The following is a 12,028-nucleotide window of genomic DNA, read 5'->3' as shown; positions in this document are numbered from 1 at the left end:
CTAAATATCTGGTCTCTGCCACTTAGAAATATCCAATGTACCCTGAGAATCTGTAAGACAGAAAATCATTTTCCAGAAAAGGCACTTGAGACATACAACTGATTCTCCATACAATGGATATACTGATAAAAAAGATCACGAGTTCAAAGCCAGCCTCGGCAACTTAGCGAGGGCCTAAGCAACTAGTGAGACTCTGTCTCTAAATAAAATACAACAAAGGGCTGGGGATGTGGTTCAGTGGTTGAGTGCCCTGAGTTCAATCCCTGGTCCAAAAAAAAAAAAAAAAAGGAATGTTACACAGAAGAAAGAAGTCCCAGGCTCCCATTTGGTGGATTAAAATTCCAGATATGGTGCCCAAGTGCATAACCTTGGACAATCACCCAGCCTGTCTAAGGCTGTCTCAGGCCACCTTCCTCATCTGGGTTGATAAATTTCCTCTATGTGACTGTCACACAGCCCCTTCTGGCTGCTGTTCCCAGGTGCAGCTCCAGGGCTGAGGTGGAGAGAGAGAGCCTGTTGGTGCTGGCATTGAAGGGACACCGCCCGGTGCCTTTGCACGAGTGTCTGGGCCTTGTGCTTGGTCACATGTCACGTTGATGCTACACTGCCGAACTCAGATAACCTCCCACTCCACGCGGATGCCTGGGGTCAGGAGGCACTGATTCAATCATGCCCACAATTTCCTGAACCCAGTTTTCAAGTGAAGCCAATAACGCAAGGAAAACACTGCCCACTTCCATCAATTCATTCCTGCCTCTGCTTCCTGAAAGATCCCTGTTGGTGATTATGCTCAGTGCCACTTGAGGAAACCCCCAAACCCTTCAGCTAATTGGCCCGGGAAAAAAGAGGTTCTTGAGTGGAGTCCAGGTGATGTGAGGCGGGCTGACCTTTGCTTTCGCCCTCCCCAGCAGTCACTTCCTACGTCTTCGCAAAGGGAAGCTGAAAGGAGATTCCTGTTGGTGGCAAAAGCCCTCACACTGGTGACAGGCAAGAGAAAATTGGGGTGGGGTGGGGTGGGGTTAAGAATGTCCAGACGGTTATCCTGACAGAGGAAAACACATACCAAGGTCCCTTCACTTAACAATCATTCCAAGTCTTTCCTTGTGTCTAGAGATGGCCAAGGACCCCAGCCAACTCATTTCCTGCCTGTAATGTTGGAAAATTGGCATCCGTTTTGCAGATGAGACCCTCCTATTGACATCCATGGGGTTTCTTCTGGGGCTACCCCTGCCCAGGATTCTGGACATCGGTGCTGAACGCAGGCCTGGGCAGAGTTCAGGAGCCAAGTACATCAGCTCCCTGGGGAAGGAGACACTGGGGTGAGTCGCATCCATGAAGAGCCAGAAAACCTGGGTGAGCCCCTGGGGACCATGTCATCATGAACAAGTGACATGACTTAATACACTTCAGTTTTCTTAATCTCTATTATGGGCATGGTGTGCCTTCACAGCATGATGAAGAGTGAAGGGTTTCTTTTCCTTTGGAAGTTCATAAAACCCTGCCCACGGAGCTCACCACGGGGCCTGATGCTTACCAGATACTCGGAAAAGGTATTCCACCCTTATGATTATCCCAGGGGGCAGATATCGTTGAACGTGTTATGTAGAGGCAGCTCAGCATGGCCTTTTCCAGATCACTCATCCAGTGGGTGTTTGGGTGAGATGTGGCCTTGCGTTCAGTTTCTAAGCTGGAGCTTATGACCCCCTCAATGGGGTGGAAATCCTAAAGCTTCGGTGGGCATCAGAGTCTCTTGCTTAAAAGTGAACACCCCAGAGCCTCCCTCAGCTTCCAATCTGCAGATCAGAGTGGGCCTCAGATTCTAATGTAAGTGGCCTCTAGACACGAGCCCTGATTCCTCTGATCATAAAGCACTCTTCATATGTCGGACATTATCATTACAAGGAGCAGTAGTGTGCCGCTCAAGAGCTTTTACCTGCATTTATTTTAAGTTTTAATTCACAGATAAAATTGCATGTATTTCCCGTACACAACATGATATTGTGAAACCTGTAATGATTTCTACTTTTATACCTAAGGTGAAAGTGCAGCACAGCTTGTTTATAAGTTAACAGAAATAACACAATCTCGTACACACGCATACATGCGCGTGCACGGAAAGAACAGATCTGATTCTACCCAATTCAATAGATGACAGACAGAAAATGCATGAAAACTTCAGGGGCCAAGTAAACATGTAATTTTAATAGATTTGGTAAGTTAGGACATGTTTGGTGAGTCTATAATTCTGAGCATAAGTTCTGATAAATCTTTCCCAAAATGTCTCTGGGTTTCAGGGAGATTTTGATGAGATTGTGAGAGATGGGGCAGCGAGTTCATTCACTCTCTGGGTCAGTAAACAAGTATTGCTTAATCTATTTTGTGTCAGGAACTGAGATAAGTATGAAGGATTCAGAAACCAACCAGACTAGCAGTTTCTTAAAGCCCGACAACCTATCTGTCTTGTTGGGCACATGTCATATTTAAATAACTCAAATAATTATAGTTTAGGAAAAGTCATAAGAAAGAAAAAAAATCAAGGTAACAGAGCTTTGGGAGCCAGGGAATGTGGGATAGAGTGTTCGTCTCTGAAGAGCAGCAGACAATGAAGCTGAGAATCAACGGCAGAAATGACTTAGATGTGTGAGAGGCCATAGGGAACAGAGTGCAAAGGCCCTGGGGCAGGAAGGGGCTTGGCGGGTTCAGCCTGGTGATCTGGCTGTGGAAAGCCAGGGAAGAACAATGTGAGATGAGATTGGAGAGTGGGTTAGGGGTCAGCTATGGCCCTGAGGGTCCTGAACAGGGGTTCAGGTTTTGTTCCAAGTACAGTGGAGCAGTCCTTGGAAGCTTTCAGATGGAAGAAAAATGATCATATCAGCTTCCTACAAAACCCACTTTGGCTGCTGTGTGGAGACTAAGTCAGAGGGGGCAGAGCAGAGGCAGGTAAGGAGGCCTCCTGTGTGGAGGGAGGCTCCACGGGCAGTACTGATGCCCACCTTGCCCTGCTGGGCTGCTGGGCTTCTGAATCCACATGGGCAATTGCACTTGGTGGACATGAAACAGAGCTCCTGCTGACCTTGACGGTCTGATGGTCTACCTTCTCCCCACCTTCTGCAGGTCAAGTGGCCACAGAATGGCCTCTGACCTCCTCCAGTGCTTAGATCCTCAAGGACACACATACATTGCACAGGAAGGAAGAGGTCACTTCAGAGGCCGTTCCTACCGCAGGCTCCCCTGACCCCCACTCTCCGCAGGGGCGTTCGGTGACTCGCTCCATCCTAGCTCTCACAGGGGACAATGGTGTCCTCTGGCAACACCTGCAGGTCCCTGGTCTTCACGAGGGGGGGAGGACAGGTGTGACTGACATCTGCTGGGTCAAAGTCAGAGATGCCGCTGAGCGTCATGTCACGCTCAGGACAAGTCCCTGACACAAAGAATGGTTGGCACCAGGTGTCAATAGTGACCAGGGCTCAGAAGCAGGACCCCAACCATGCAGGCAGGCCCTCGGTTGACGTGTGGTGACTCGATCCCGGTTCATTTTTTACAGCAGGGCTACGTAAGATGGATACTTTTATTACCCCAGAGGACAGAGGGGGAAACTGAGACCCCCCTGGGCAAAGCAACCTTTCAGAGTCACAGAGCTGGGATTCAAACGCCAAGCTCCCGGACTCTGAGCCTGGTGCCCTTTCTTCCCTAAAACCTCTCAGGTCAGCTGGAGGAGGGGAACAGAACGGCCGGCCGCATCTGACATCAGAGGAGGCAGGAGCCTCTGCTCTCTGTGGTGGATCTTGCCTGGGAAATGTAAATAGTTTAGAGAAGAGGACATGCGTCTGGCTTCCCGGCCACCCAGATGGGCGCTGAGGACAAGGACCTCTAATCCCCCTCCACCATGCACGCCCACACTCCCCGCCCTCCCTGCAACCCAGAGCCCCCTCCTTGTCTAGAGGTCCAGACCTTTCACGGGACAGAAGGTGAAAGGTCAAGATCTTCGGCAACCAAGTTCCCCAAGCAAAGAAAATGATGTAGCCTTCAACCAACCAGTATTTATTTGATGCCTACTGTTTATTAGGATCTGTACTTAGCATATTAAGGCCGGGAGGTTGTGAGAGAAAGAATGCTTGAACCCGTTTTGCTCATTATAAAAGACTGTCAAGTACGTACTTCCTGCCCAGCCCAGAGTTTGGCTCTAGGTATAAGGAGAAATGAAAGATTCCTGACCTTGAAGGTCTAAGGTCCAATGAAAGAACTGAGTAAGATTCACACTGACGAAGAAATGGATGAAGAAATTAAAGGATTGGTATGAAAAAGAATGAGCACCATTCAAAAGTGCAGCTAGGGGTTGAGTTGTGGCTCAGAGGTAAAGCGCTTGCCTAGCATGTGTGAGGCACTGGGTTTGATCCTCGGCACCACATAAAAATAAAATAAAGGTATTGTGTCCACCCTCAACTAAAAATTATGTTTCTTTTTTTAAAAAAAGTGCAGGGGCTGGAGTTGTAGCTCAGCGGTAGAGCACTTGCCTCGTACGTGTGATGCACTGAGTTCAAGTCCTAGCACCGCATATAAATAAGCAAATAAAATAAAGGTCCATCAACAGCTTAAAAAAAAAAAAATTAAAGTGTAGTTAGAACCTGGAAAAAAGGTGCAGAAGGGAGTGGGAGGTGACCTTAGGAGGGAAACTGGGACAAATTTTGCAGGCAGATGGGCCATTAAGCTTCACAAGATCCATACACACGGGCATGAGATGATCCGCAAGCCAGCGGAGAATCAGAGTTCAGGAAAAACTGGCTTTGGGACTTATGGAGGGAGTCCATAAGTCAGAGCCATCTGGGAAGACAGAGATGACATGTGGCAGGGACTGCTCAGGAACCAAGCCCAGACGTGGCCGCATCTGGAGTCCTTCTTTTATATTACCAAAGACTCCAAAGCAGGCACTTTTGTCAACCCCATTTAACAGAGGAGGGAGCTCAAGCCACCAGCACTACCCCATCCTTTGGTTCTGTGTTTGGCCCAGGGTCTGCCAACTACAGCCTGTGGGCCAAAACTGTGCCACTTGTTTATATAAATAAAGTTTTATTGGAATACAAACATGCCCATGAATTGCACATGGCCTAAGGCTGCTTCCATGCTCCCACAGGGATCAGAGCAGAGACCACGGGGCCCGCAGAGCCTGAAGCACTTACCATCCCGCTCTGCACAGGCTGCCCGAGCACCGCTGTCTTGGCCGCCCTGTGGCCCAGTGAACTCTGGGATGGCAGCAACTGGATGGAGCAATCAGCCTAGGGAACATCCCCAGCCCTTGGACACCGCCAGACCTCCCTCCCTCCCTGCCCTGATGGCACGGCAGAACTCAAGGGTCTTCCCAGGACGTCAGCCCTGTAAGAAAGCACGTCCCTGGAGAGCCTGCATTCCTGTGGCATCTCCACTATTTATATTGAAAACACCACAAGAACTCATTTTTCATGCTATTTCAGCTGAAAAGAGCCGTGGCAGGATGCGAGCTGGAGCCGGGGACGGCGGGCGAGCGTGTTTGTGCAGGCGGGGCTCAGCCTGCCGTGCCCCGGGTTGCCTGTCCCAGGTGCACTGGGCGCCGGCCAGGCTTCTTTATGGGATACTGGGCCTGAGGAATGAGGGTAAGTCCAGAGGGGCCGAGGCGCCCCCCCTGGACACCTCATCTCCTCTAATCTGCAAAAAAACATGAAAATGCAAGCTGGCACCCACACTTGCACCTTGTCCGACAACCTAACATGGGTCGTTAATTGAAATAAAACGAAACCAAATGTAAGCCAGATGTTCGAGTAGATTCTCTTACACACAGTTCACATGGAAATGCCCAAGATGCGTATTTGAGGGGCACAGGGTTACCACCCTGTCTCTACCCCAACAACTTGATTCTCTCATGGCACCAAGGCAACGAGAGAGGAGGGAAAAAAAAAAAAACAGAGACAAATAAACTATAATTTAGGATTATTTTTTCTGTTTTGTCCCCGTAAGAAGATAAACTCCACAAGAGACTATGTACGTTGTTCACTGTTGTATCTTTGATGGCCAAACACAACCTGGAACATAATAAGTGTTCAATTAATAGTTGTTTATGGAACAAGTGCTTAATTTCTATATGCCAGATGCTCAATTAATAGTTGTTTATGGAACAAATGCTTAATTTTATATGCCAGTAACATACATTACTGTTATAATTTTAAAATGCATTATATAAAAGCATATTTCTAACAAGTCCAAGAACAGAAACTGATGTCTTATTTAATGCATTTCTATTGACGCCTCACATTATTGTTTTTTTCTTTGCCTAAGGATGGCTTGCAAATATTCATATCAAATATTCAATTAATACCTCGAGAATATCTGACCACACAAATTGCACAAACCACCTCCAGTGCGGTTACCACCTACTTGGGAGAACAATAAGTAGAAACAACAGGATCACCGCTCATCTTTAACAGATTAACTGTTCCAGGATCGCCACAATCCCCCAAAGTCTGGAATGCACTTCCCTGGGAGATAATTAAATTGAATTGCAACCATAGTGCAGAGGGGAACCCAAAATTTCTTTGGGCTATGTCTTCATAACTGTGCCAAGGCCAGCAACTTCTGTGAGTAGATGAGTCAGCATTGATGGGAATGTCCAGTGCCACACCTGGTACTCATGCACCTCATTGCCCTAGCCTCCACTGAGCCCCAAACTCAAGATCAAAGTCATAGAGAAAGTTGGAAAAGTAGGTATGAAATGTCTGAGAGTTAGTTGAGTTCGTCAACACGCTTAATGTTGGGCATGAGATGCCCAGGCAGACATGGATTCATTTTTTTCCCTCTTCACAAACATGTCAGTGAAACTTTATTTTAAAGCCACTCCTTAATGCCAAGTGAGAAGGAGGCCAGAGGATAGCCAACGTTGCAGAATAAAGGCTGACCTGAGCTCACTGGTGGAGACTGGCACTCTCCAGCAGAGCTAGGCTGGAACTTGGACATAGTAATAAACCCCATAGCTCTGAGTGTGAAGCTGCTCACTGTGACCATTTATTCTCAAAGATGCTGGTGACAGCTCTGTCATTATCGACCTCCCATCAGCCAACTGGTAAATTGTTCCAGTGGTGTAGGGGGAACCTGGGGACAGCTGAGAAAACGAAAAACACCTCAGAATGTGAAATAAATATTCTTAAGAAGATCCCGAAGATACCACCCTTCATTAGCACACTTCAAATTATGAAAAGAAAGACAAAAATTTTATCTTATACAACAGTTAGCAGAATATCCTTTACCACGGGGAAGAAAAAGGCTCAAACCAAAATGGCAGCCAGTTACCATGGAAACCACCTTCTCTAAGGAAGACTGCTGACTAATGGACATTGTCTAGTCATTCCACAAGTGGGTATTAGCCCCCGGCTGTGTGGTAGGCCTATGTGTGAGGAAGAAAGAGCCCAAACAGTCTCTGCACTGAACAAGTATGCTTAGCTCCTTAGGAACATGACCTGATTTGCTCATGGCCTTCCATGAACCAAGTTCCAAATGCTTGAACAAATGTCATGTACCAGCTTCAAAAGTATCTGTGATGCCCCACACAGGTACAGAGCACTACTATAGGCACCAGGGTTACAGGAAACAGACAAAACTCTTGCCTTATATTTCTCATTCCAAGCACAATTCCATAGTTATTATTCCATTTTATAGAAAGAAAAAGTTACTTACTTGAGGTCTCATAGAACTTGGGCCTGGTGTACAACTCTGTATACCAACATTTTTCTAGCTAAAGGGTATATATTTTGATGGTAAATTTGGCATAGATCTCTAGTTTCGAAACTGCATTATTCTTAATACAAATGCCATGCATATTGAACATTTTAATAGATCTATTTAGAACACCCATCGATGGTCTTTTCCATTCCACATTTACAGATGTGCAATTAAATCAGCTACATAGAACTAAATACATTTATACCAAATGACATTAGACTCCAAGTACCAAATATAGTATGTTGGTGATAATTGCAATAAAAATTGAAAGGAGATAGGCCTGGTGATGATGCTCAATGGTGGAGCACATGCTAAGGCTGGGGGACAGTGTGGGCTTGTTCCCCAGCACCACACACATGCACACACACACACACACACACACACAATGAGAGGAGTTCTTGAGTAATTGTCAGGAGAAAAGGAGGCTTGAACTGGGGATTTAATGGATGGGTCCACTTTCAACATAAAGAAAGATGGCAGAAAAGTAGGTCAAGAAGAAATGAAGCACGAGCAGATGCTTGGGGAGGAAATGAGCCAGTAATGCTTACGGGATGTCAAGAGAGTGCAGAGGAAGACCAGGGAGCTGCAGAAGACAAGGGAAGGAGGCTGTGAGGAGGTAAATGATCCTGTGTGACGTGGGGACAGGAACCGGTCTACCTCGTAGGAGGTCAGATTGAACTCTGGAGAGAGCTCCCGGGCTGCGTGTCTTCCAGCAGCCCTGACATCTACCATGCACTCAACAGCAGAAGGCTTCCAGTAAAAGCCACAAACCTGGAGGCATTTTGACCAACACCAAGTAGGTACAACATTGAGGAACTATTAAGGTGGATGAGGAGACAGTTTTCAGGGGAAACTGATCCAGGACTCCTAGCAGGGAGAATAATAGATCCAGGGTCTCTGGGGCTGTTAACACTGTTTACGGAGTTCAGCAGGCATTTCTTTCTCGAACACAATGAAGGGAACCCATTGCCCTGATTTCTGATCCAGCTGGGGAATGTCAAGCCAAAAGAAGAAAGAGGACAGAAGCTCATGTGTGGTCCTTTTTGGATGTCAGACCAAGAGACACACCCTACCTCCCCCCCATAGCTTCTTCTCATAATAATTTTTTTAAAAAGCAATAGCTCAACATAAGAAGCAAGATGTTATACATGCACGTGAGCTGCGGTTCACTTTCAATAGCAATGACCACATGCACTTTGGAATCAGGCAGACCCGAGTTCAAGTCTCAGCTCAGCCGCTGATGAGCTCTGCCACTGAGGACAAACTCCCCGGCTTCTCTGAGCCTTTGTTCAGAGTCAAGGCATCAAAAGCAGAACGTATCTTGTAGAACTGATAAGGACGACAGGAGTGATGTAGAGAGAAATGCTGTTACCCTCATGTAAATACCAAATCAGAGGAAAAGTATGATCTCATTTCCAGGAGACATCAAAAGCCAAGAGGCTGATTTCTGTTGAGTTGAAAATCCCACAAAGACTTCACCGGGGTCGTAGATGGGTTCTTGATATCCATCTACCTCCTGACTCCTCCTAAGTGCCCTGTGCTGTCTTCACATGTGGCTGATCCTCACGGCAGGGTAATCCATACCCACAGATTGCCCGCAGCTGTCCCCGCCACATGAAAGGCCCAGACACTCCCCAGTGACCTCCTGGCACGGGCAGCCATTCATCAAACGCTGGAAGCTCTGCACCAGACACACAATGAAAGGCCAGCCCCCGGTTTTGCTGCGGCGGTGTTAGCTTTCCCTGTCTGCGGCCACCTGATCAGCACAAAGCCTTACACTGTTTACAAATGTTGGAACGTCCTGGCCTTTCTTCTTCTTGACTTTTAGATACTTGCATCATTCATCTAAATGTTCATCAGAAACTTCAGCCAGCAATGAAAATTGAAAGGCTGCCTCCTGCCGGGGGCTTCTGGTCCTGATAGCTTGCGCACCTCAAAACGGAGTCGAGGCATGGGGGGGTGTGTGTCAGGGGGAGCTGCCATCACGCATCCTAGGCAGAAGTTGAAACTTGTTTCTGTGACATGACACATGTGCTTGATAGCTGTCAAAAATGATGAGCACGCAGGAGCATTTAATAAAAACAATTTCATTAATTTTATTGGGTGATGGTCATGTCCATCACTGATATCCTTGAGGAAGAAAAGAGGATATGTCACAGATACACAGTAACTCTCTTGGTTGGTGACAGCTGTTCTACAACAGAGCCATGAAAGAAACATCCAGAACCACTACATGATCAAAGCCTCGGAGGACTCCGTAGGGGCACAATAGCAGTTTGTTATCTTCCTTACGGATATCACAGATGAATGGGGAATAACAGGTAGCATGCTTTTTTTTTTTTTTTTTTTGGAAAAAAATCATTATTTTCTTCCAGATTTCATTTAAATAACATTCTAGATCATCAGCACTATCTAGTACTACATTCTGTGATGATAGAAAGTTACCTTATTTAGCAAAAAGCTGACTGATATATCTGTGCTGTCCCCAACTCCAGGGGACTGAACAGTTTTAATTAAAATACAATAACACCATGTTCTCCTTATGAATAAGTACATGTTCTTAGCCACTCCCCTCAGGTTTTCTTATGACTGTTGTTTTCTACTTTTTTCTACTGGAAACACTTAAGTAATGAAAATTCTGTTCTGGTTTAGTTCTTACACATTAACCCAAAGGTCCACAGGCTGGAGGCTTGGTTGGAGGAAGTGAGGCCACTAAGGGTGGCCCTTGAAGGGGATGTTAGGATCTTGGCCTCTTTCTCTCTCTGCTTTGCAGCTGACAAGAGGTGAACAAGTTGGTCCACCACAGGCTTCCACCATGGTCTATCATCCAACACAGGCCCAAAAGCAATGGGGCCAAGTGGGCCCAAATCTTTCCCCCTATAACTTGTCTACCTCAGGTATTTTGTCACAGCCATGGAAAGCTGACACATTCAAAGAGTATCTTAAGATACCTCCAAGTAATACATTCTGAAACTTGGGAAAGTGTTTTAATCAGCTTTTCACTGTTGTAAGCAAAATACTCAACAAGAACAACCTGAGGAAGAAAAATTTTATTGGGGGCTTATGATTTCAGAGTCTCAGTCCACTGGGCCCAAGGTGAGGTAGAACATCATGGCGGAAGGGCATGGTAGAGTATGGCTGCTCCATTCACAGCAGCCAGAAGGCAGCGGGGAGGATGAAGGGGCCAGGGCACCTCCCCCATGACCCACCGCCTCCAGCCACATGCCTTCTCACAGTTACCACCCAGTCAGTCCATTCAAATGAGGACAGACTAATTAAGTTACAGCTCTCAAAATCTAATCACTCAACTTCCAAACATTCCTCTATTAACACAGGAGCTTTTGGAGGATACATCATATCCAAAGCACAACAGGAAGCTAGCTATCCTATTAATAATCCTAATCTCTTAGAGTTTTCTGTATCACTTAAAAATAACCAATCTGTAAGGAAGATTCAAAACTGTGCTAATATATTAATAAGTAGTAATAGATTAAGAGATGCTACTAGATTAGCATGCAATGTTAATATTGTAATATTAATATCTATTAGTAGATATGTATTTGGATGCCAGTGATATAGAATTATTTAGTACAGAAAACCTAAGCTATTGGTAAAGAAATAGAAAAGAAGCCTACACATATTTTACCTCAAGTTGGGAAGGTTAGATTCCCTGATCTGCTGGTGTTAAATTCCTAGACTGGTTATGAAGCTTGCCATCGAAACTTATGGGAAGTTGTCACACATGGACGGGAGACCAAGAGTTGGCCACAAAGGGAAAGGGAGAACCCAGAAGGCTGCCTTGGAGAGGTCTGGGATCCCGGGACGGTTACAAAGGGGGACTCTCAGGTGGCAGTTTTGACATTTATTTTAGCTATAAGACTTTTTTTGGTCAAGGGAAACCCCGTGTGGAAACTCAGTATAGCAGAATTGCTCCCATAGAAATTCAGAGATTTTTACAATCACCTTCTCATCCCTCCCTTGCTCACCCCAAGCTCTTACTCCCACAAGCCAATGCTCGACCCTCAAGACATGGTTGAAGGTCCTGGTTGCCTTCCGATGCTTTCTGTCATAAAGAGGTGGAGACTGGGACTCCATAAGAGCAAAAAGGTTATGAGCGACAGAGTCATGCGTCACGTTTTCTGGCTGCCAGTCGGTTTTCTTTTTAATACCAACAATGTTTTTTGATGGTATCCAGAAACCTGAGAAGGAACAGATGCTCAGGAAGGAATGAAACACAGTGAGCTATGCACAGAGACGGTGCAGGTGGTGAGGCTCAAAGAGGCAG

The 12,028-nt window shown here is 46.2% G+C and overlaps 1 long non-coding RNA gene across 1 annotated transcript; it reads left to right on the top strand.

Moving 5' to 3' along the window:
* Nucleotides 1-1,183: 1,183 nt before the first annotated feature.
* LOC125613129 lies at nucleotides 1,184-4,429 on the top strand. Its single transcript, XR_007343616.1, has 3 exons — nucleotides 1,184-1,319; nucleotides 1,451-1,550; nucleotides 3,705-4,429. It is a non-coding gene; the product is annotated as an uncharacterized LOC125613129 (long non-coding RNA).
* The last annotated feature ends 7,599 nt before the right edge of the window (nucleotides 4,430-12,028 follow it).

Source organism: Marmota marmota, unplaced genomic scaffold (assembly GCF_001458135.2).
Source record: "Marmota marmota marmota unplaced genomic scaffold, marMar, whole genome shotgun sequence".
NCBI classification, from domain to species: domain Eukaryota; kingdom Metazoa; phylum Chordata; class Mammalia; order Rodentia; family Sciuridae; genus Marmota; species Marmota marmota.
This window is presented reverse-complemented; position numbering and strand designations above follow the sequence as displayed.